The sequence below is a fragment of the Chinchilla lanigera genome, unplaced genomic scaffold (assembly GCF_000276665.1).
Source record: "Chinchilla lanigera isolate Chin_1 unplaced genomic scaffold, ChiLan1.0 scaffold00100, whole genome shotgun sequence".
Lineage (NCBI taxonomy): Eukaryota > Metazoa > Chordata > Mammalia > Rodentia > Chinchillidae > Chinchilla > Chinchilla lanigera.
In genome coordinates, this window is record NW_004955501.1 from 2,864,734 (window position 1) to 2,869,305 (window position 4,572).

Below are 4,572 nucleotides of genomic sequence, written 5' to 3' on the forward strand. Positions count from 1 at the left end.
TAAATTTAAATCTAGATAGCTTCCCTAAAATTAAATTTTGCTCTGATTGTACCATTGTAACTTACTTAGATTATCATGGTTACTTTTTAAGTCCTTTGCATAAAAATAGTGCTAAAATAAACAGAAAAATACTATATAATTGCTAAACACTAATTTGAATAAAAATAGTCTAAAGAACTCTGCCCCTAAAATGAGTTCTACTCTTTATTTCATGTGTTACCCTAATAAGGAAAAAAGTTAAGGAGATAGAATTATAATATATGTGTTGTCTGTAGATTTATGCAAAGTTGTTATTATATTTTGGATTTCTCTGAAAACTGCATAAACCAGCACCTAAAAGTGCAGGTAATGTGGTTTGCAGAGAAACAAGCATAGTTAAGACATTCTATTTAAAAGACAAATTATTTTCCTTCAGAGTAAATAATGAGAAAAATATTATACATTCTGTCTACTTAATAGATGGAAGAATGTGTTTTCAAGTTTGGTGAACAAGTCAATGCCTCCTCACTATCTAAGTCAAGTCACAAAAAAGCAACTCTATCCACAAAAAACCCTCAATATGGTCTATTATAGACTATGAGTCAAGTATTACATCTAAACATAACTTCAAAAAAAAATTAAAATTAACATCCAGACAATTATGAAATGGTTAATTCTGTCCAGACTGGTAATACATTTTTACATGTACTAAATGGCAACATAGACAGAATGCATAGTTGAAAAATGAGGATCAGAGACATTCTTCTTACACTGAAAGAAGAAAGATGATTGACATATTCAGAACCTCCAAATTCATATCAATCAATGTCCTCGCAATGTCATTATCATCTGAAGTGAGCTGGACTGATTCATTAGTAAACTGAGGATCAAAACTGCCCAAACCAAATTCCCCAGAAATATTTGTTTTAAAGGGAAGTATCAGATGCTTTTGCTCTATCATATCCCAGTCAACCCTTTGAAAAAATAGGTGGTCCTGAGTAACAGAAAATCCTATTGAGGATGACAACTTAATTGTTAGTTTGGGCCCTTGTTCAGGAAAGTCTTCAGGACACTTGCAGCTTTTATAAACAATGTGGTATGTGAATTTTTCTTTCCAAAATGACTTGCAAGAGAGATAATCAGTTGAGTTTTCTTAAGTGTTATCAAAACTCTCAACCAGATGAAATAGAGACTTTCCGACCATCATCTCAAATATTAGTACTTCAAGAGTCCACCAGTTGACACTGAAACCATAATCTTCTCCTCTTGTAATTTCTGGCACAAGGTAATTAGGAATACCGCATGAAGTGCTGGTTGCATCTCTTGGCTATAAGCCTTCCTTATACACGCAATAGTCAGTGAGTTTAATGTGCCCTTCTGAGTCCAGTAACAAATTGTCCAATTTCAAATTTCTATTAAGTATCCCATGCTCATGGAGATAACTGAATGCTAAACTGATTTCTGCAGAGTAAAATCTGGCATGTTCTTCTGAAAGTATTCTTTGTGGCTGCATATGAAACATTAAATCTCCTCTATTTACATAGTCTAAAGCAAAAGACAACCTGCTTTCTGTCCGAAAGTAAGAATGCAGTCCAACAAGAAAAAGATGAGTAGATGCCTGCTTCAAAACATGCTTCTCTGTCTGTACCCAATTAATATTGATAAGCTCTTTTTTCATGGCTTTCATTGGATAGATATGATTTGTTTTTTAAAACTGAACCAACAGCACTTTTGTACAACTTCCTCTCTCTATTACCCAGAGCAAATTGAAGTCCTGAAGACCTAAGCTGGATTAAACTTTGCCAACTTCCTTGGTGTTCATTGCCTCATTCTCTTCATCAACTTGTTCCAAACCCTCATTTCTTGAAGGATTATATGGGATTACTGTCTGTGGAAGGTCCGAAGTCACGGGCAAATGATCCATCGGCCTCATAGGTTCAAATGGCAATGAATGCTGCCCAATTCAACTGTGATGAGTTTGTGGAACTTCTTATGAAGCAAGAGTTTACAGTTGATACACTTATATACCTAGTGTCCAAGTCCCCCTATAATCACATCTGAAATATTTGCCTTGAAAAGTATGGCTATTTGCACAATAAAGCTTTCTCCAAAGGTATACACCTCTGCAGTAGATGGATTTATCTTGTCCTGAACAAGGCATTTGGGGAAGTTCTGGTACACAATGCGATGCATAAATTAAGAGTTCAGGACCATTGTTTAGCTCAGAAAGCCTAAAAGCTTCTTGCAACTGCAACTGAGACAATATAGTACACAGGTTTCCTTTGTCATCTACAAATTTTATGGTGAAAAGCTGGTCATTATCAAAAGAACACGTCTGAACCTTCATTGCAAAGGCCCTCAAAGAAGATGGAAGTCTCAAAATGTGTTGTCATGATATCTCTTCTCACATCAGGGCCTGCCAGGTAGAGGTGTGGACTTCTGCAAAGCTTCCTGTGAAGTTATTTGCAAAGGTGGTGGCTGGGCCTGGTAGGATGTATGCGAGGCTTCTCAGTGTCTTTTAGGGGCTGGTGGCTGTGACTTCAGTCTCCTATTCTGGACTTGACTCTCTTGGATTTTTGTGCCCTCTTCTGGGAGACCTGTCCAGAACTACTGGGTATTACTGGGCCCAGTGAAACTTGTCTCGGGCCCTTTCCAGTTTCAGTTCCATTGGTATTTGGGCTTAGGAAGATTTTGTAAGGGTATCTTGCCTTCTCTAGGTCACTGGTGGTCAATTCTGGGGAGACCTTCCATGTGGTGTCTGTGATGGTTGAGTGGCTGCTGCAATGTGGCCTATGACATGTGGATGGAGTTAACTTCTTCTCAAGCTTTCACAGATACTTTTTATCTCTGGGGTTCTGAGGCTGCGGCCTCACAAATTGGGAAAGCAGCTCAGCATGTTCCTGAAGACCATCTCTGGCCAATTGACCTCGGAATGTGGCTGTTACTAGAGTGTGATGTTTGTTAATAAGGTTTCCAAGGGTTCTGTTTGGGTATGTTGTCAAAGAAGTAAGGCCATGTCTTGGGGGTTCTACAAACAGAATCCCCCCTCTTATAAGAAGAACTAATGGCCATCTTTTTCTTCATACTAAATAAGTCAGTGGCCACTTATTTATTACTATATAAGTATCTATCTACATATCTTTTTATCTAATATATTATCTATCTAACTACTGTGTTAGCTTTTTACTTTTGCAGTACTCGGTCTTGACTCCTGCATGTTCACATTTGAACTATATCCTCTGACATTTTTTTCAGATACTAGGTGTATCACTAAGTCACTAAATTTGTCAGGTTAAACTCTACCTCATAATCTTCTTGCCTCACCTGCCCAGAATGCTAAGATTACACTCAGGCATCATCTTGACCAATCATACCTTGTGTGATTTAGAAAGTGCAAAAGAAAAACCAGTAAAGCTTTCTGTAATATTAGGCATTGGTTTCACTTTTAGAGCAATGTATATACACTGACACTTTGCATGTGGCAGGCACAGTACTGAGGGGTCTTTTCCATCCAAAAGAGGCATTTTCTCAAAAGATGCAGTGCTGGGTATTTATACTTAGAGAGCTCTGAAATTTTAGGGTACCTTTCTTTCTGGATTGATTATCATCATTTTCAGTTAAATAGGGAGTACTAAGACATTCCAGAAACTTCTATAATAATTTTCCTTAAGAGATAGAAATGTTGGTTTCAAACTGTAACCTCTGGGATAGTGGTGGAGGATCCATAACAGGTTGCAGCTTTGAGGTGAACATAAATTATCCATTATTAATGGCAATGAGCTTGATGGCAAAGTGTGGTATTCAGTATTGTTACAGAGTGAGCTGAACGGGCATGTGACTACAGGGCAGGTAGTCTGTGTAGACCCTAGAAACCATCACCCCAATGGTGATGATGAGCACATACAGTACTCTGACTCTTTCCTTGTGGTCACCTGTAATCACTTCCTGTCCTTCTATCCCAAGCAGCCCATGTACTTTATGTCCAAGGTGGAGAGTTTGCACTTTAAAGATATGGGAAAGCTGTAACCATTCAGCATGTAGTTTTTTTAAAAAAAATTTTTTTTGCAGAGATTATTCAATCAGCATAACTCTGCTGACTTTCAGGTGAGCTATTGCTTGTCAGTGCTTGAGTCATCACATGCCACTGCGCAGATGAAACATAAACAGTTCATGTGTCTATCTGCTGATGGTAATTTTTGTTGTTTCTAGTTTTGATTCCACCGTATTAGGATTTCACTGGTGACAGTGGGCCCCACTGACCCTGTGGCTGTGCTATCCTGTCCCTCTGCAGAGCATCTCCCCACCCAACCCCTCCATGTGGTGCAGAGGAGGGGATGTGTGGGAGCACCTGGCAGTTGGTGCTGCCTGAGAGCTGTTGGCCGCCTATTTGCCTCCTTGCTTTTCAGTCTCACCAACCTGAGGGTCACCTGGGTGGGCAATGGGAACCACGCAAGTCCTCTCACTACCCATGGCCTGGCCACAGCTATTTCTCTACCACAAGTTATTTTAAAGGTTAAAGATCATGATCCACTTCTTAAGTTTGCTAGGAGGTACCTGATATTTACATTGTATTTTGCTTTACTATATATATAT

At 38.8% G+C, this 4,572-nt stretch overlaps 1 pseudogene; it reads right to left on the reverse strand.

Moving 5' to 3' along the window:
• Positions 1 to 745: 745 nt before the first annotated feature.
• On the reverse strand, positions 746 to 3,338 carry LOC102017895 (annotated as a pseudogene).
• Between the last annotated feature and the right edge of the window lie 1,234 nt (positions 3,339 to 4,572).